Source organism: Corvus cornix, chromosome 3 (genome assembly GCF_000738735.6).
Source record: "Corvus cornix cornix isolate S_Up_H32 chromosome 3, ASM73873v5, whole genome shotgun sequence".
Lineage (NCBI taxonomy): Eukaryota > Metazoa > Chordata > Aves > Passeriformes > Corvidae > Corvus > Corvus cornix.
In genome coordinates, this window is record NC_047056.1 from 109,370,314 (window position 1) to 109,391,338 (window position 21,025).

The 21,025-nt window shown below is 44.9% G+C and overlaps 1 protein-coding gene across 2 annotated transcripts in view; it reads left to right on the top strand.

The window, feature by feature from the left end:
• Window positions 1-4,354: 4,354 nt before the first annotated feature.
• Window positions 4,355-21,025, top strand: part of ADGRF5 (adhesion G protein-coupled receptor F5) — a 49,286-nt gene continuing 32,615 nt past the window's right edge. Inside the window, exon 1 of one of the 2 annotated variants that reach the window (XM_019282232.3) lies at window positions 4,355-4,878. The gene's annotated coding sequence lies outside the window, so the exon portion shown is untranslated. Of the gene's footprint in view, window positions 4,879-10,350; window positions 10,680-21,025 lie in introns of those variants that run through there. The other variant, XM_019282231.3, reaches the window with a different exon arrangement.

The window sequence follows — 21,025 nt, forward strand, 5'->3', positions numbered from 1 at the left end:
CTAAAGGTAAATCAACCAATGGTTACTAAAAACGTACATTAATTTTACTTTTCTACCAATTATTTAGTAACACGGCCAGGAACTGCGGAATTCTTTGTCCAATCATCCCAAACTACTTTTACTGCAGAATATGGAGTAGTAGAAGAAGAAGAAGGTTTGGAGAAAAACAACAATCCTCCATTTTGATGTTTTTTGCTTTTATCTATTTACTACATTAACAAACCCAAAGCCTCTAAATTTTTTACCCTGTGACAATCTTACACAGTAGTCTATCACCTAATTCACACTAGTTTCGTTTCTAGTTCTTTTCTAATAGTAGGCAATTTTTTCCACGGACAGAGGTCAAAAGCTGTGTTGTTCAGGGGGGTGAAACCCCTCAAAACAGGCAGAGAAATATTCTCTGCACTCTGGGTTCCCACAGGATTGAGGAGGAAGAGTCCCAGCAGAGGAGCTGTACCTGCCAGTCCACAGGTCTAATAGTCCTCTCCATCCACCCTTGTCAATGAAGGATTTATACTGCAGCCAATGAAATTATATTGGTGCAAAAGTGGAGTGAGAGAAAATTCAAGCTAAGTATTTCTGTCCTTTCTGTTCAGCTGGGACCAGTAAGAAGGTCAAACCTGTGCTCAACGTCAGCTGAGTTTGCTGAATGCCTACTAAGATTGGGGTTTATTTTTATATACACAGTCCACTGTTGATATTTTTAATCCATTTCTGTGCTAACCATTCAGAAAGAACCACCTTTGCATTGCACTAAGGGCCAGGTGTGTTGGTTAATAAACACACAGACATTTTTAATCCATAAACGGCATTTTCGGGATGTGCCAACCTGATTGTTTGGTATTGCCCTGTCCTGTGTTCCCCTTTCTCTCTTGGAGGGGTTTTTGGGATGTGCAGTGAGAGTTTTCTGTCCAGATCTGTTCCGTACTGAGCCACAATCCCACAGGCCTTCCAGTCATTTCTAGAAGTGAGATCTGAAAGGCTGTTGGGGGAAAACAAGTCTGGAAGATGCAGCATAAGATATTTGGCTTGGCCAGGATCAGTCTGTAATCCACATAAATGCCTCCCTGCATGGATGACATCTGGATCTGGTGGAGTGTTGTGTTGCTCAGTTTGGTTGAGCAAGCCGCAGCCTTCTCAGAAAGCGCTACAAGGCTGCTTAGGACAGAGCGGCTGTCGGCTCTGCAACATGGCAACAGCAAGGAGGAGAGAAGGGTCTCTCCATGTGGCCTCTGAGGAACTTTTATTGTTCCATGTTGTCCAGCCAGTTCCCAGAGGCAGAGAGACCGTGTGGTCAGGGAGCTTGGGGGGTTTTCTCAGGGCGCGAGGGCGGTACATGGGCAGAGTTGGGCTACAGGAACCGACAGGGAGAACCGGAGGGAGTGGCCAGGGCTAGAGACAGGAGGGGGGGGAACAGTGTGGAAATACAGCACCACAGTGGAGCTTCTCAGGAAGGGACTGTCAAAAACCTGCAAAGCTGAACATGGATTTATCCAAAAAAGTACTGAGCAGGCAGAAGTGTCTATCGGCTTGGACAATGGCTGATGAGGACCTTCAAAGTAGTCAAGAGGGGTATTATTAATAAGGGACACAGAACTTGGCACCTGAAGTGACAATTAAGTGCTGACATCCCTACAGACACTTATTTTTGGCCAGGGAATTGTTTCTTTTGAAAAGCACAAGCACATTCCAGCCAAAGCTGTTGTTGGACAGAGCACCTCACCCCCATACCTGTTTTACCTCAGAAATACCAATACACTGCAGTTCCAGAAGAGTCAAGGGATGTAAATGAGTCTGTACTACCATCCTTATCTGGCCCAAACCCTTACAGGTTCTGTTTCAACAGCGCCTACATCAGCTCTGCAGGGGTGGCAGAGATGCCAAGCTTAGCCTAAGGGATCAGACTGGTGTGACTCCATACCACAGCGGTGTTTTTGGTATTAGCAAATAGAGAAAGGCCAATCAAAACCCAAACTTTGGTCTCAGATCTGGGGAACTGAGTTGCAAATCAGGGTCGTGCCTGGCATTTGACCCCTTTGGCATTTACTCCTTTGTTCTCTAACATTGAGATGAGTGTTTTCCTTGCTAAGAAAAAATTTTGGGGGGGCTGTTCTGATCTGTCTTCCCCTATTGGTCGCTCTGCTTTCTTTCTTTCTTTTTCACCACAGAAAGCATGGCAAACTGAAGCTGTTAGTGCAATCGAGGCCCCCACCAGGGAAAAAGCTTCTAAGTGGGGCTGCTGGGAGAAGGATCCTCTATCTATCAAGGCATAAGTGATTTGGTACTCAAATACCCATTCTACAGCACTTTGCTCTTCCTTCAGCTGGATCTGAGCCCCAAGGCAACCACTACCTCTTGTGTGTAATGGCAAGACAGGACATGGAGCTGAGGGAAAAGTGTTACGGTAGAAGCAGATGCTCAGAAATGAGGTGATGCCTCTTGAGATGTTTGGTTTGGGTAACTTTAAGTTTTGCCATGTAACTGCATCTCTATGCACTGAAATACCTCCAGTAGACATTCCCTATAGATTCAAATGTCTAAGGACAACTGTCATGGCTGTGAGAACACTAATTTTGCAAGCTCTTTATTCCTCTGAGTCTTCCCTCTGCCCAAGGTGAGCTCTGCAAGGGTGCAGCTGTGTAACAACAGGGATCACACTGCTGGGAAGACAGCCAAAGTGTGAGAATGAGCTGGGAGACACCTGACTGGGAACCCTGGCTTGGCTTGGAGCCACATTTATGTTCTCCCTCGGTCCTTGGCCAAGCCACATTGTGTGTCTTCATCTGCCCAGCCTTATACCCTGCTAATCCCAACATGGACTTGCTGACATGACCTCCTGGCTTCACCTTGGACCTGCAGCTTTTGTGGGCTCATTTGGGGGTGGGACTGAGGCCTAACCTAGTCAGCAGAGCTGCTCTGCTTTCCTTTGTCCAGGTGCCACAGGGCAGTGCCCATCCGTGAGGGCACAGCTCCTGCCGTGTGGGGCAGCCAGCTTCTTTTGCTCCCTGGCACTGGGCCTCTCCTTCCCCTGTGGGTTAAGCATCCACACAGACTGCTGTAATCCAGGTTCTAGGTCTCTCAGAAAATGCCTTTTTGTTCCTTTTCCTGGGAATTTCTCACTGAAATTTTCCTGGGAAACATGCTGTTGCAAGTCAATAAGGAGCAGTGCCAGAGATTCCATCCCAATGGAAAGCATTTGAACATTCAGGGTAACATGTTGTCTAGCATTTCATATCTGTTGGTGGTTTTGATCTGCAGTGGAATTCAGTTCCTTTTGGCCCATCTATCTTGAGTAAAAATCAGCAAATGGACTGATGAACATCACGGATCAGGCACAAAGCAAAGCCTCTTGGTGCAAGTTTATCCAACTCAAACATGCCAGTGCAAAAATTCTACCAGGTGGTCCCCTCTTGGGAGGAGTGGGAGTGGCTTTTGTCAGCATTCTCCTGATACGCAACTAAATTGTACCAGATTCCTTCCACTCTACCAAGAAAATAAACTTTACCCTTCCTTATTGCTCTTACGGGGCAGAGTTTCCTCATTTCATAAGACTATAAGCAAACAAGGAAATCTCTGTTAGATGAGAATTCAGGTGAACTGCCTCTTCACCTCCAGTAACACTGATAAAAATCTGCTAAATGCCCCTCCAGTGGAGCCAGGGTCCCTTTACCCACTGCTCTGGCTCCAGGCTCATTGCCGTGTCCCACATTCTGGTTACTGGCCTGGGCATCTTGCTCCAGAGTCCTTAGGGTGCAGGAGCATTTGGGACTCTTTAGCAACCTCCCACCTGCTTAGCATAGAACTGTAAAAAGAAAAAGTTGTTTTATGAACCAAAGAAGTAAGGAATTTTTCCCCAGCTTTCTATCCAACACCTTCTCCTGCAAGATATTGGAGTCCCACCACATTCCCTATGACACTCACCATAGCAACAGTCAAGCCCCCTCACCTTCCCTAGACTCTGCTCTAGTCCTCCTGTGTCCTCTCTAAGGCTCTGTTCCCACTTCTCTCCTGTATTTCCAACAGACCTATCCCTTACCTCCCAATGGTGCTTCCAATTCATTTCTGTACTTTCCATCCCCTTCTAACACCATCACTCAACTCACATGACTCCTGGCTGGCTCTGTCTGGCTGCTGGCCTGACAACTATCTTCACCATGTAGCTGGCAACCACTTCACTGTGTTTGACTATCTGGACAGCTTTTCCAGCTGCTAAGCAGCCAAATGAAACATATTTGTCCTTTAGGTGTTTGTTCTTTAGCCCAGCCCTCTAGAGGAAACTTGTAGGTATTTATTAACTTGGAGATTACAAGAAATGGCAAAATGTCGGTGTGGTGGTGCATCCCCCACTCCCCCTCGGGGTTCACCATGGTCTCAGAAATGCTCATTAGGCCTCAGCCTTGATGGACAGCTTCTGGGCTGAGCTTCTCATGAGCTGATCAGAAACACTATCTGCTCCCAGGAACTGGGAGCTGGCTAAGGAGCCCTGGTTTTTAACAGCCTTGGGAACTTATTTTTCTTACCTGAATAACCACCCAGGTGGAACATTTTTGGTTTTGAACTTTCAAACAAAGTTACTGACACAAATTGTGACCAGGATGGAAAATTACTGTGACCAAAGCCAAGTCTGTTGTGACTCTCTAAGCAGTGGTCCAAAGTGAGACCCTCTGGGCTCTCCTGGACTGCAGCAGGCTGAGACCAGCACCTCCTTCTCTGAGCCACACAGCTCCCAGGTTGGATATACTCGGGGGACCACAGCTGAATGACAATGAGGGATCCTGGGCTGAGATCCCCACTCCTTGAGACTCAACCCTTCACCCGCTGAGAAGGTGCAAAGGCATCCGGCATCAGTACTTCCCTGAATTCAGGAAATTTTCACAGGTATGTACCTTGTATACCCTCCTTTAGGTCTGCATGTGTGTGAATATGCAAATGCACTACGCATGTAGTTAGATGCCTATGCACTTCAGATTTGTAAGTACGTTAGGCCTGTGAGTTACTGTTGTGTCTGCAGTAAATTTCACATGAATCATTTGTTAAATTATTGAGATTAAGCTGTAGTCTAGGTGCTGTTCAATTTCAGTGCTGTTAAACCTTTAGGCCTAAACTGTTGGTCAAGTCTGGGGTGTAGTTTAGCAAGGGGATCTACTCTGAACCTTTTGACTCAACAGGAAGGTCTTCCTTAGTCCTTTTTATCCTTACCCTTTCCTATTCTCACCCTTTCCCCCACAAAGACTCCCCAACAGCCTCCATGTAGATAATTTTTGGATGAATTTCAGGTTTAGATTGATTGATTTTCAATTCTAGTTTGCTTTTTCTCTGTGTGCTTTAACCATCCAGTAAGTAGGACAGTGAACCTTGCCAACAAACTTTGTCAACTTTCACTTTTTTATTAAATCTGCTTTTGCCAATACCTTTAGTGGTGATTCTTTAAGAGACCTTAAAACACTCATTCACGACACTCTGCCCTTCAGAGAAACTGTGAGATCAGCCTGAGATGAGAGAAGAAGTTAAGAAGTATCACAATACACAAAGCTAGAAATGTGTTTTCTTCTCCCAATGCACATGGGATTGTCTCTTACAAGTGCCACAGATATGTGGCCAGAGGACTTTTGTGGCAATATTTTCTATTTTTCAACAGCCGAAAGACTACTTCTTGTCCCAGAGCATGGAAGGAAAGCAAAGAAGATTTTGATTTAATAATAAAATAGGACTGGCTGCTGGACCTAGGGATCAAAAGGAACATGTGATGTTCTCATTTATGTCTGCAAATGAGAAAAAAAGATCAGATTCACACAAAAAACCTGCCTTTCATATGGAATTTTACCAAATACAAAGGTTTCTGTATAGCCAGAAGTTTGTGCTTTGCCTACACATTTTCTATGCAAAAGAGTAATTGCCTTGATGAATCAATGGACTATATATGTGTGTATATGCATGTATGTGTATATATATATATCTATTTATTTATACAATACGGACTCTTTGCAAGCTGGAATTCATAAATCCTTTGGGAATTTGCCTTTCTTTGGGTTTCATTACTTCTAGTCATCCATGTGGTGCCTCCAAAGCTCCCATGGAGGGATCTGACCTTCATGGACGTTTGGTGTGGTGGGCATTTGGGGCAGAGGGGTGACTGGAAAGCAGCTATGTGACCAACATGCTCTTTACCAGTAACCAGCATGATCCACAAACATGTTCTGACTGGGTCAAAAGGTCTCTTTTCACTGGAAAAGGATATGCAAATCTATGAACTAAATATATATGCAATGCCCTGACATGTATTTCAGTCAGTGTGTTATAAATGGGAATCAGAAGTGGTTGTGCAGCCCGTATTCTTTCACCTTGGAGTCCCTCACAGATAGCCAATCCCTTCTTCTTCACTTTCATAAGCCTGGAAAACACTGTGGAGGACCTGCCCAAGGTATTGTACCTTAATCTCATAGATGACATTTGCTGTTAGAGCAAGGATTTTAAAGGCACGCCTTCCTAGACAAGTTCATTTTCTCAAACTTGCCTATGCAAGGCTTCTTCTCTCCTGTAAATAAATCAAGAGCTAAGTAAATATGAGTACTGAGTGAAAGCACATGAGATCATAAGAAAGGGCAGTATACACTTAGTCTATCTCCCCACTTTTGTGCCTGTCACGGGGACAAGATTAGAAGAAGAGCTCCTGGAACTCTCTCCCTACACCCTCCCACCCTTTGCCTCAGGAGAACACCATTTCTTCTGATCATAGTTGAACACATCAACTTCCCCACCATGTTAGACTATGTGCCACATCAATCAGACTTCAAAAGAAAGGTCGTGGCCCTGAAAGCAATCCCCGCTGAGTTCTTCATGTGTGTGAGGTGCTCCCATGCCAAAGTCTGTGCACTACTGGGGCTTTAACACTTCGAGAGCTTCCCTGCCCTGCCCTGCCTAGAACCTGCAGGTTCTGCTTGACTCCAGCACTAGGAAGTATCCTCTTCCCTCCATCTCCATGTGTTCTGTCCATCTCACTTGTGGCACCTCCTGGATGATGACAATATTCTTCCATCTCCTTCTACTGGTGTCTGCTCTTGCACACATCGTGTCTAGCCTGACCATTGTCCCTTTGACATGTCAGGACCAGGACCATTCCTGGTGAACCTATCCTGTCCCATCTATATATCTTCAGCTACTACTTGTCCCATTCTTTTGGAGCTCTGGGTCTGTACATCCTCAACACAAATGTCCCTCCTGACTGCTGGGTTTCTCTGTGTTGTTACTATTAATTCCAGTAATTACTTTTATGAGCAGATAATTACAATAATAAGTGGGAATTCTACAGCACACTGCATTGTATGGTGTCTTCAAGCCCCATGTTATGTAGGATACAGCTTTGCAGAGCTCTCCACACCCAAACATCTTGGGTGATGATCACTTCTTGGTCATGCACCATGAAAAAAGCATTTCCTTCTTTGTCCATTGTCAGATGAAACGATGGGAAAATAGGCCATTGCCTGCACCCATCCATTTGAAACAGGGCCCAGCTAACCCAGAGGAAGCTGCTTGAAGTTTCAGAAAGGGATTGGGTGGGTTGTGCTTTGTGGGAAGGGACGCAGAAATCCCTGGAGGAATTACTGCATGTATTCTGCTAGGGAAATCCAACAATCGCATGAGCACAAAGGCTACCAGTAACAGGCGTTTTCCACTTCCTTGATTGGCTTTCACAGAAGCTCAACGAGTTCTCCATCGTTCTCTAGAAGTCCCTGCTTTGGCCTGGGCCTCTGCACTGGGATTTCCTATCAGCTATGAAGTCCCTTGGTTGCCTATTGTCAATAACTGCTTTTAGCAGACAAAGCTTTATATAACCTCAGACAAAACATGTTGTTAAAACCACAGTCCAGTGAGGCAGCTGGAGCTCTAATGTAATAATAAAAGAGCTCCAGCAAGTCTAAAGGCTGAAAGAGTAGGTCCTTCATTAAGGATGTCAGGTAACTGTATCTCTATCTAAGCCAAATAATGAAGAAAAATGAAGGAAAGCAGCCAGCTGTGATACAAGTATGTCAAGGATTAGTGAATCACAAGGAGGTTTACATGTATGATTGATTACTGGGATTATGAAAAATATGGACCTTTGCTTTTAAATTAAATTTCTCAGCTTCAGTTTCCCACATTTGCTTTGTCTGTGCCTTTTTTCCCTAGAAGATTAAATATCCATTTAGCTTTTTGGGCATTCTCAACTAGATGGTTACATTACACATTATTGTAGTGATTCTCCTGCTATGATGAAATTCATACAAGCGTGGTAACTAGCCTAAAAAAAATCCTAATTATAAACCCAAGTCACTTCAACCTAAAAGAAACCCATAAAGCTGAGCGATGGCAGTACAACTGAAGTACTCTGAATACCCAAATTGGTTGTTCTGTCACTGCAATGAATTCCTGGTGCTTCAGGAAAAAAGTCATCTTCAGAGACCTTGTTCATGAACATAAATAGTTTCAGTTGACCACTGGCTGCAGGAAGAGAGTCCAGGGCATGTCGCTCCTTTTGGTGTGAGACCATGCAGCCTTCAGCACTAGAGTCAGTTCTAAATATATTTCTCAAGTCAGATGTATAATGAGACATTTCATTACTTCCTTCCTTCTCAGCACATTACGGCAAAGTGAGCCAGGATTTGCTCTCCCCAGTATGAGCAAAGGTTAATTCTTTGCCATCTGCCAGGATCACCAGAACAACTGAAATATCCCTTGATTGTCCACGTGCATATTAGAGCATTGCAAGCCATGACTTTCCTTGATGATGGGACAAGCTGGTGATAAAGCAAATGCCTGCTATATCTTCCTTCTAGTGACCCATGCCATTAGTGATTTATATTGGATATAGGTAGTGAGATGCCCCAGATACAGAGGTTGCTGCTAAATAGAAGGCAATATTGATCACACTCATTAATCAAAAGCAGATAAAGACAGGGTGTATTGCCCAGACTCCCTCTCCATCTCTTTCTCTGGAAGGAGTTCTCTGTTGCTAGAAAAAAGTATAGGTCAGTGAGCATGTGGGTGAGGTGTATTCATCATTGAAATTTCAAAATGTTCCTTCTTGCTTTTGCAGCATGAACTGAATCACATAGAGTAACTTAAAAGTGATCCTGAGTGGGGATATCAGGTTGATAAAATAAATACTTGCTGTGTCCAGAAAGAATTCTATTATCTGTAGAATCTGGAGTCCTGGATACAATTTTCCATCTGAAGACATCCTCAGAAATATGGTCCAGATACATCCCGGTCAGACCCTGAGACACAGAGGCACAAGCTGTTCTCAGCTGCTTGTACAGTCAACAGGTAGAAGCTGATACCTCTCATCAGAGATAGCACCTGGACCAGAGGTGCCATGGGCCATCTGATGGGTTGATGTTGGGCCATGGGGCTGCAGTTACCTTGCAAGAACATCAGAGATGGTGTGAAGCCAGGAGAGACAACAGCAAGGAACACATTGTCCAGGGAAGTGGTGGAGGGACTTAAAAGACATGGATGTGGTGCTTAGGGACGTGGTTTAGCAGTGGGCTTGGCAATGCAGCATTAATGGTTGGACTCCATGATCATAGAGGTCTTTTCCAACCAAAACTCTTCTATGATTCTGTGATTCCAAGGAAGCCATTACAGTGTCTTTCATTTATCAGCATAACTAGGACTGAGCTTTGGGGTACCATCCTCACCTTCCAGGGGTGCAGTCATTTGGCTAATGCTTGAAAAACCCACTTTGGGAGCCCAAACTGGAGGCAAAATGACCTGCAGAGCACAGTTTATGGGCTATTCCAGGAACAGTTGTTCTTCTGGATGCATGAACCAGCCCAGATTTCTTCTGCACCTTGACAAGGAGCCCTTGTGGCACAGCTGCATTGCTGAGGTGTTGCTGAACACATGCTCCATGTGGAATGGCTCTTCTATATTAATTTGCAGAGTATCTCAGCACCTCTTGGCATGAAAAGTACGATAGCAGAAAGTCCGAAGAGCACCTGTAGGCTCAAGATCATTCAGTATAGTGACAACTGAGACTCTCAGAACAGTTTACCCTGGGTTAAAAAAAAAAAAAAAAAAATTTTACTTGCACACCCCTGATGACCAGAAAAGTGTTCTGCTCATCTTGAAATCACACTGCCCAGCAGCTCTGTTAGCACCCCCACCCAAGTGTCCCTTACATCCACTTTCCCCCCAACGGCAGGAAATCGCTTAGAAAATATTTCCAGGTTCCTTCCTGGCCAGAGGTCACCTCCGTGTTTCGGAGCAGCAGGAATCACCATGTTCTCTGACACAACAAACGGAGGAGGAAGATCTGTCCTGCCCTTTCAAGCTTGTGCTTTTTAGCTGCAACTCCACCCTGCGCTGGTGGAGAAGGGATCAGTTCCCACTGATCGCAGGAAAGGGAGGTCACGGGGTTTGCTTGATTAAATCACCACAAGCCAAAAGGTTCTTTCGCTCACTGAGAATTGCTCACGGGCTGTTTAATTTGTTCTGAAAACAAAAGCAAAACAAAAAAACAAACCCCAAGCCCAACAAGCAACAGCACACACGGAAAAGCAGGTGTGTCTCGAGATCCTGGAAAAACAAAGGGCAGGGGCTGAGGCAGGAGGTGACACTTGGATGGGAAGTTTCCATCCCAGTACAAGAGGACAAGTTTGGAAAAGACTCGGACAGGACCAGCACTTGTTGTCCTACAGGTATGGATGCTGTGTGTGAAATGTGGCATTGGTTTAACATTTTGAGGTGGGTAAGGGTGCCTTGAAGAAATTTTTCGGGCCAGATTCTGACAGTGTGGTGCAAGCTTTGCATCACCAGTAAACCTGCTGCGGGTTTCTGCCAGGGGAACTGCAGTCAGCACGTGTTTCATTCTGTGGTGATTAGTTGGCAGCTTTCTGTAGGATGCTTTTGGCTGTTCAGGGTATTAATTATGCCATTCAAGCTCTGACAAAGTGCTACTGCCTGTTCGCTTGGCTAGTGAATGCTAATAGAGGCTATGATTGCTTTCGTTTAAGCTCGGGGCTGCAGAGGTAAAGAGGGACGTGCACAGAAATGCTGTGCTAATCCTCATTGCATTTATTACTTCCCTATTAAGTCGTGCTGCAGAGTTTCGGAGAAAAAAGTCAACTGCAATAGCATTTAGAATTTTTTCCACTTTGTTTTGTTTGTACTGTGTTTGTTCCACTTTGTACTTAAGAGTGGCTGGAATTTGCAATGCAGATGCAGGCACTGTGTTTTTGTTAGCTGTATAGAACGGTGGGTTTCTTTAAGGGCAATCTCCCTTCAGTTTCATATTAGGTGAAACTTTCTGACAGGGGAGAGGGACTTGGAGCACCCACAGCCACAGGTTGAGAAACTTCTGTATACTGTCTTTGAGCATCACATTTATCTTGTTTCCATTCTTTTCTATGTGTGTTGTCAGCTGCTTAAATGAAAGCCAGTTTTATGGTGGTGTGTTGGAGTGCTGCTGCCAGTGCTCAGTGTCAGGGGGATGCAGGGAGGCTTTCTGATGCTTTCACCTCCACTGATGTCTATATCCCCAAAAGTTCTGCTCCATTTCCAAACATCCCTGGTGCAGCACTATCCACTTTGCTTAAATGATCATGATTCAGAAAAAAGCAGAGCTGCGGTGTGACCTGTACAACCTTGTTTCTCTCTCCGCATCATGGAAAAGCAACGCTCACCTACGTGCACAAGGAGCTTTTGGATTTGGGGGAGAAAGGTGTTATTGTTTGAAAGCTGTAACTCACACTTTCAGTGACAGTTTTAGGAGGCAAGGAGCTTGTGACAAGCAAGGGAATAGCAAGGGAAAGGATGTGAATTTGAAAGCCTGAGGCTCCCTTTCTCCTGCTTCTATCACTTGCTGTTGCATGAAGAAAATGGTATTTCACAACCCATAGATTTTCCTCTCACCTAGAAAATTCCTCATCTATTTCTGTCACTTAACCTGTCCAGTGATGTTTGGCAACATTGCAGAATTAAGTGATATTTAAAGAAATTTAGGGGCAAATCTTTAGCACCTGGGTAGCAGTGACACTTGACTGAACTCAGTGATGGGTCAGGCAGCTCAGCAGGAACCTGCTGTGACATCTCTCACTGTTTAACTTCCCTAGATTCGTCTGAGTTTGCCTCCGGTGATCCAGATTTAAAAAACAAACAAAGAGAACATGCGTAGGCACTGAGAAGATATCTTTGTCCTGATCTTGGTTATTTTTATTTTTTTAACACCTCTTAGTCAGGCTTAATAAAGCAGTTCTCCAACATCTGAATTGGAGACGTGGGAAATTCCTCAAACTAGGCAGAGCTTCCTCTCATTGTTATAACACAAAAGACCAGGGCAGCCTTTACTAGAGTTCCTTTTTTTAACCCATTCACTTGACCAAGAAACGTACCTGCTGCTGCCACCGCTCTGGGCTGTGATTCACAGTTTGCCAGAAGACAGAGGACAAGCATGGAAGTGAATTGCATTATCCCTGAGGACATCATTATTTTGGGGTTGTATTGCCCTTGAAACTGAAATGGTTTGCTGCTGGAATTAATCTCAGCCTTGTGCAAGAATCATGGCTTTTTAAGACCAAATGGGATGAATCTACAGTAAAACCCAACTCCTTGCAGAAAACCATTTCCAGTTTTCCTTGAAACAGTTTCTTAGGACCATGATCTGCAAAAGGGGTTCAATTGCCATTCCTGAGCAGACCCACCACAATTGCATGCTTATAGAGTTTATTTCTCAAATGATCCTGCACGTGGCTCAGCCTGCGTGGGGACAGTTACCGCCCATGGGTTAATCTGATCCAGCACCTGCCCTGCTGGTAAGGGAGCAGTAGCTCGTCCCCCTTATCTTTGCTGGGCAGCATCCTGACAGGACTGAGCCAGCACTGGGTGAGGGCAGGAACTGTGGGGCTGTGATAGTGGCCCTGAACAGGTTGTATTAGGAATGTGGATGAAATGGAATGCACAAGGTGGGTGTGCAGGAACAAGGAAAATGGGAAAGAGATAGCAAAAGAAGATTTGCAATGGCTTGTTTCTCTCTGATGGATGAATGATCGATTCCACGTTTGTTTGGCGGTTTTTTTCAGAGATCAGCTCCTGCGGAGCAGATAATTCACTGCAGCAGGTTGTCTAGTAATTACACTGCTATATTTGCATGTTATAATGCTGCACCAGTGGACTTCGTTAAGGATTTTTTGACTACATTTGCAGCCTGTTCTGAGGGCTTATCTGCTGTTGATGGTGGCTTGGAAGAGCTTTCACTCTGACAGCCATCCCATGACATGACACGGATGTTGTAGCCTTAATCCACCACCTCTGCACACAGTTTATCTCTTTTGTACAAAATTCAGTTTATTCCTGTGGAAGCCTGCAACGAATTCTGCCCCAAAGTGCTCCCCTCTCCATCATAACTCCCATCTGAGCAATCCAAACAAGATGGGTGTGCTGGGTCTGGCTAGGATCGAATTAACTTTCTTCATGCAGTGCTGTGTTTTCTGTTTGTGGCTGAAAAAGTGTTGATACTAAACCAACGCTTTGGCTGTTGCTGAGCAGGGCTTGCAGAGCATCAAGGCTTTCTCTTTTTTTCCACTGACTCTGTTGTGGGTGGGATGAGGGTTGAGAGGGATTACAACAGGGAAACCTGATTTGAATTCACAAAAAGGATGTTTCAAACCATATAACATCATTTTCAGCAACAAAAAAAATAGTGGTGGAAGTCAGGGTTGTCTTCCAAACCAGCCATTGCTTGGACATTTTCTGGGTGTACATCTGCTTGCGGGAGGTAGTGAAGGATCACTTTCACATCACTTTTTTTTCTTTCCACTTTCTTTCTCTTATTAACCTTTATTTATCTCAATCCACTAGTTTTTGCACTTTTTCTCATCCTATTCTCTTCTCCACCCGTCTGACAGGTGGGCAGTGAGTGACTGTGTGTGTGCTTAGCTTCAGACCAGGGTCAGCCCATGACAACAGGATTTCTAGCTCACCCTTCAGACACCTTCCAGTGGACAACTTTTGAATAAACAGTTTTTTCCCAGCCCAGGAAAAAAAAACCTTTAAACTCTCTTGTGTCATCTCCATCGGCTGATTTACACAAAGTAATACTTGTTTCAGGAAGACCTCAAAGGTCACCTAATATCGACCATTCCTGGCACTGAATTCCTTCATTCTGGATGAAAAGGGAGTCACATCTCATTTGCCTTCTAGGTACTTCCACAAGTCTTGCTTTATCAGATCATTAGTGCAATCAGTGATGGGTTTTTCCTGCCCCAGGGTCTCTCTAAGCACCCTGTGAAGCAGAGACAGCAAATATCACCCTTGTTTGGCAGCACAGAACTGAGGCACAGAGATAGCCAGGGTCTGCTTACAAGGTTGGCTGCTGCCAACCCAGGGTCTGCTTAAACACCTCAACAGGAGCGAAAATGCTGTGGCAGCCAGGTTTGAGGGTGCTGGTGAGCAGCAGAGCTGTATGCATTCCCTATTTAAATCTTAATATGAAATATTAATTTCCAAATGCCTTCCCTCAAAACATAATAGAGTTGTGATTGAGTATGTAATTTACTGTCCTCGGAAATTCCTCAAAATGACCGAGCTTCCCCCAATTGTTCATGCACAGAGGAAAAGCTCTACTAGAGTTCCTGCTTTGGCTCAACCCTGTGAGCACAGGCTTGGCCGTCCATGACCACCAGGCTGAGTGTGTGAAAGCCATCTTCATTCCAAAGATGTCGCTACATGCCTTATGACAGGCTATTCACAGTATGCCCCTTGCTCCTGAAATTGTTTTACTGTGCCTTCTTGAGAGAGAAATTCTCTAAATTCCTGCACCGTATCCCCAAAATTTGGGTTGGTTGATCCTAGGTCTGAGATCCCAGCTAAGCCTGTGCATGCCTCAAGTATCTCTGTCAATAAAACAGGACTGATGGCACTTCCTTCCTTCCTCTTGTTATCCATCCTGTTTCGAGTCTATGGCTTAAAAAGTTCAACAGCTGTTCATAACCACTGTCCCTTACTGCATTTAGGATACACAACATGTTAAAATCATGGAGTCGCAGGATGCTTTGGGTTGGAAGGGACCTTAAAGCTGATCTCATTCCAACCCTTTCCATGGGCAGGGACACTTCCACTAGACCAGGTTTGCTCCAAGCCCCATCCAGCTTGGCTTTGGACACTTCCAGGGACTGGGCAGCCACAGTTTCTCTGGGCAACCTGTGCCAGGGCCTCGCCACCCTCACAGGAAATAATTTCTTCCTAATAATTAATCTAAACCTGCCATCTGTTAGTTTAAAGCCATCCCCTCCTTGTCCTGTCACTCCAGCCCTTTTGTAGGTCCTTTAGGTACTGGAAGGAGCTCTAAGGCTCCCTTGAAGCCTTGTCTTCTCCAGGCTGAACAGCCCCAGATCTCTCAGCTGGTCCTTATAGCAGAGATGTTCTGTGTTATTATTGAAAATCTGCTTTAAAAGCCACCTGCTCTTTTCCTAAACACCTTGTTTCTGGACAGCCTTGCAATGATTGTTCCAGCACTGTTCCAGCATGATAGTACCAACTTGGCAAGTGCTTAATCCATCTGACAGCAGTTAATGGAAGCTTCTCTTGTCCTTAATGTAAGTACAGGTGCTTTTGAGGGTGTTGAAGCAAAGGAGGTTCCTACTGAAGTAAGGCCTAGATTGCCTGTAGAGTCAGCAGAGAGAAACACATAGGCCGCAGAAAACTTCTTGTGAGAGAGGCCACCAAAGTTCAGCACCAACCTCATCCCATTGACCTGGGGGATGGTAGAGCTGGAGTGGAGCTGGAGAACCTTCCTGTTCTTGAAATGTGCACTTTATTTTAGGCCATGCTAGAATTAGGAGAAACTGTCACAGCAACAGGGCAGGGTGAGTTAACCCTGAGGCCATCAGTCAGGGTACGGCTCACCTCCATGGGCCTGAACTCTCCTTTTCTCCCTAAACAAGGCAGCCCAGGCTGTGCTGCTGACTGGGAACAGCCCCTGGCCCACACTGTTCTTTGAAGGATTTCTGTGAGTCTTGGCATTAGCATTGGCTGAGACGAGCAACATGGTAACTATGGGCTAGGCCTCCTAAAACAAGGCAGAAAGAGACCTCAGCAGTTCGTCTACTCAGGCCCTACATCTCATGGCAGGTGTTTGTTTAAGCTCTGCAAAGGCACCCTTGGCTGGAGAAATGCCATTTCTTGGTGTTGTATCTAATGAGAAAACCTGCCATCATGCATAACTTGTCTTTGCATTGCTGTGTTTTTATGCCATGTGAACCCAAAAAGTACCACAGGAGTTCACAAGTCTGGATCATCCCTGGTCTCAGTCTGAAGTGTGATATAATTTTGAACAAGGATAAGCATGTCTGAAGTCTACCATTCCTTAAAGTCTTCTGAACATTAGTAAAACAAACTAGTCCCATCTGTGTTGATGATACTGTGGCTTGATCTCACACCTAATGCCAATGTTCAAGATATAAGAGCTCTGATAATTTTGAAAATATTATAGACAGGTGTAGCCTTCCAAGAAGTTAAATAGTAGCACTATTTAGCTATTCTGAGTTGTCCTGTGCTCTGGAAGACAGATCAGTACAAAAATAGTAAGGCTGGAAATGAAATCAGTGGAACAAAATAGAAACAATTTTTTTCTCTCAGGCTTTATCATTAGAGGAGGGATTTAAGAGATATGGACAACAGAGACCTGCCTTCACTGGTTTGAGGGATTGCCCTCCATTTATATGACTCTTTGTGCAAAAGGTGGATGCTATTTAGTACTTCCACCTTTTTGTTGCTAGGTGTGACAAGCCTGGCCCTCAGACAGGAAACTCCCTTTGTCCAGAGCGGGATTATACAAACTCCAAAAGGCTGACACCTACACAACTTACAGGAGCTTCCTACACAGACAGCTGCACTCGCAGTAATAACAGGAAAAAAATCAAGAGGTTAATAAAATGAAATGAGCAGGAAGCATGCAGTCATCAGACTTTCTAGTACTTCAGTCTATAGAAGTAACCCATGTCTGGCCTGACTCAGGGACCCAATCCAAAACTCAGTGCAGCCCATGGAAATTCCACTGCAACAGATAAGGTTAGACCTCCCTCTTCGCTACATTGATATGGGAGTACCTGGCAAGTTCCTCCTTCCTGGTAGTACCACAGTGCTGAGCTTCAAATATCTTGTTGTGTTATTTCTACTTGTGAATTAGGCCTGCACACCACTGCAGATGCTCCAAAAAGCACAAGGAGAAGAAGGGAAAGTTCATGGCTACATCCCTTCTCTCATCCCAGTCGTCAGAGGTGAGCTGGCGTGTGCTTTTCCACAGGCTTTCCAAACATGTGGTACCCAGCTGCATACAAAGAGCTGAAATAGGAGGGTGGAGTTCATTGTTCAGGGATTATTTTTTCTTTTTTCTTTGTTCGTTCTCTACAAAACTCCAACATGGAAGTCAAGCAGGAGGCTTTAGCTGGAGTAGAGAAAAACCTGAGTGGAAGTGAGAAAGAACTGCCAGGAAGAAGACAAGAAATGGGCAGGGCATCTTTTTCCAGTAAAGTGTGATTTAAATGCCATTTCACTTTGGTTTCAGCTATCACTGTTTTCAGCCAGGCATATTAACATGCCACATGGCATGGGGAACATTCATCCCTTCACTTATGAGTTCCATGACATCTGTTTGCACAAAACTAACAAAAATAAGAATAACCCCTCTATTCCCCTGGAAAACAAAACCTCTGCTCATGTCCTAGAGATCCCTGAGCATCCCATCAAACTCAGCCCCCTGCACCATGCTAGCTCCACAGAGCTGGAATAATACAGTTCCACAAACATCACAGAGAAAGCATGCCACAGCCTGTTTATTGCCTGTTTGAATCCTTATCACCAACCAATTCAGTTTTGTGTCCTTGATTAATTTCTGTTTATTTTATTTTTGTTCTCATTCAGATGTGTTATCTAAGGTCAGTGCAACTTCCCCTGTCCCCCCTTTCCCTTTCAGCCAAGTCTCCCATGAAATATTGTTGTGCCTGGGTGTGTGTTTCTTAAAGTCATTGTGTGTTTTCTGTCTGAAACAAACATTGTCTGATCATCCAACTTATTACGCACTACCCAAAGGTCATGCTTTATGCAGAGAAAGGAAAGCTCTTCTGTTGTGGCTGAGGAATAACAAACTGGACAGGCACTGAAAACAAGGCTTTCGCCCCAGAGTTCAAGACTCTGGAAAAATGTTCCATAGCTGTTTGCAAATGGTTCAGCTGCTTCAGGGTACTGGGCAGCCATGGAGCCAAACTGTCCTGTGCCAGCTGCAGATCTCTCCCTTCACACCTTCTAACCTGCAGCAGCTTCTGGTTCCTCTCTCCAGGCATCCTTCACCTCCACAGATCTTACAGCCTTTCATCCAAAATACCTAAAGGGAGGCAGAGTTGCTTAGGCCACAGGAAAATGCTGGCATGGGGGTAACTGAGCTTAACTAACTGTTTTTAAAAAAAATACAGCTAAATTGGAAAGATGTAGAACAAGTACCAAAGAGGCAGGAGAACTGCTGTGCTAAAATGGCATAGTACTCTTCAGCCTCAACAACTGATGGGGAATGTGAAAGTGACATATGTGGCACAAGGCCATGTAAAAAATTTGTCCTATCTAGTTTGACAACTTGACCCTCACGAGTGGTAGATTCAAAGCAAGCAAAGGAATTCAGACCTCTTTGCTCCTGCAAATTATGGATTCTGGACACTCTCATAGGTTTTCTTATAATTTACTTCATTTGTGTCAGCTTAATAGGCCATTAGGGCTGTTAAACACCAATGACCTGCCTTTGCCTCAAGAAATCCCTGTAGCTCTTGATAGCCAGAAATGGAAAGAAAATTCTGAAGATGTGCTGCTGCAAACTTACTTCATTTTTGTAAAGCTCTTCCCAAGGGCCTCTGCTATAGCTCTTGTTGGATAAGAACCACCTGGGCTAGAGAATCCTTGGATCCACCCAATCTGTTCATGACATTAAACAACCAGAGCCCATTAGAAAGGATGGAGAATGGTCTCTCAGTGTGAACAAAGGAGTAAAAGCACAGAATTAAAGGCTTTTACAATGAGGCTTTAAAGCAGAATATGGCTGCCTGACTACACAGGGGGCTCTTGGCCTCAGTGACCCAGGACATGTCTTACAGCCTGAGGCGAGGGCCAAGAGCTGAGGCTGGGGACTAATACCCCCCTCACAAAGAACTGCTGGTTGGAGATGTGTTGCACCTGCAATGTTGTTTGTTTTCTTCTTGCTGCTGATGCCAAAGTTGTATTCATCTCCCTTTTGGCACAAGAGGGACCACTTTCCCAGACATAGCATGTAGAAAGGTTTCAGCCAACAGGAAGAAAATACCTTTTGTTGGATGGCTGCATGGGGAGTGATAACTCTGCGTCTTCTGAAACAGAAATGCTTGTTTCCGCTTCTGCATTTAAAACCCCTTAGCAAGGAAGCCACTTCAGGGTGGGTGTATCTTTAGGTCCCCTCATCAGTTATTTTTAGACATTGACAAGATCCCCCTGTGCCTTTCCTTTTCCAGTCTAAGCAGCTCTCTCAGCCTCTCCTGGTATAACAGATGCTCCAGCTCCTTAATCATCTTCATGGCCCTTTGCTGGACTCACTCCAGTGTGTCGCTCATGTACTGGGGAGCTTAGGAACTGGCCACTGTGCTTAAGATGGATCCAGAACCAGGAAATCGTATTTTTCTTAAGTCTTAACATCAAATGAGAAGTGTTGTCACAAAGATTCTAGAAAGAAGACATGACTGGCAGGATAAGAAAGGCTTCCAAATGTGTCTGCCTGTCAGAGACAGAGTTGGCGAGTCAGACAGAAGGATAAGGTGGAGTAGGCCAGGTCCCTCTGGGTGAACTGAGGTTACCTGAGCTAAGGAACCCAAGTAACGAGCCACAGGTCTGAGAGAATGTCTATAGAAGTAGCCTGGAAACCAGAAATGAGCTACTAAGCCCTGCTGCAAGGGATTATACGGAATGCCAAGAGCATGTTATTTCCAGCTCTGGTAGAACCCAGGTGTCTGTATCATGCTACACTGGCAAGGCCATAGAAGCCATGAGCTACTACAGAATCACAGAACATGCTGAGTTGGAAGAGACCCCCAAGAATCACTGAGTCCAGCTCCCGGCCCTGCACAGGACCATACCCAAGAATCCTGTGGGCATCACCTCCCTGCCAAAAATGCCCTTCCTGTCCTAACACAGTGATGTGGCTGTAAGCGCAGGTGTATTGTCACCCAGTCCCTGGGGAGAGGCTGGCCAGAGGTCCAGCTTTGGTGTGGTGCCCTCCCAGAGGGGCCAGCTGTACAGCTGGCCAGCAACCAGGATGGTGTTCATGCCTCTCCAAATGTGCCGGACTGTTTCTCACCTTCCTCCTTCCCTGAGTTAATGCTTAGCCAGTAACTGTGGCAGTTGATGCTTACTCATGCAAGAATACCCTCACTGATCTGGCAGATTGCTGTTCTCCAGAGACAAGCAGTAAGTCCAACTGTGAACTGTGCTGGGAGGGCTAGGAAAACATTGCAGGGCTGGCTGGCACTGTCCAGAATGTGTTAAAAATGCTCACAGAAAGCTCTTTCAGCTGCTCTCAGAGCATTAGGAATGCCTGGAGAATGTGATAATTTGAACATTTAGCTGGGCAGTGTTTTCTGTGCTCTCAGTCATCTGCTATTTCAGCTGCCATGCCCTGCAAACATGAGTCCTACAGAGCTGTTCTCTCCTTGCAGGAAGTCCTGTGTGGTCATGGTATGATTTGAGCCTGATCCTCAGATAGCTGGGGCTAAATTATTTTCATTTTCCGTGTAGATTATTTGGGTATGTAAAAAGGTCATCAACAATTCACAGGAAGGCTGATGGAGGAATAGAGGAATCTAAAGTCATAATTGTAGGTCAAAAGGAAAGATAAATACTGCATGAACAAAGATGGAAAATGTGAGCTGATGTAGAAAAAGGTGTGAACCAGAGCCCTCCTCTGAAAATGTTTTGGGGAAACCCTCAATAAGGCTGTAGATACAGTTTACCTCCTCTGTGCTTAAACCAGAATATTGTG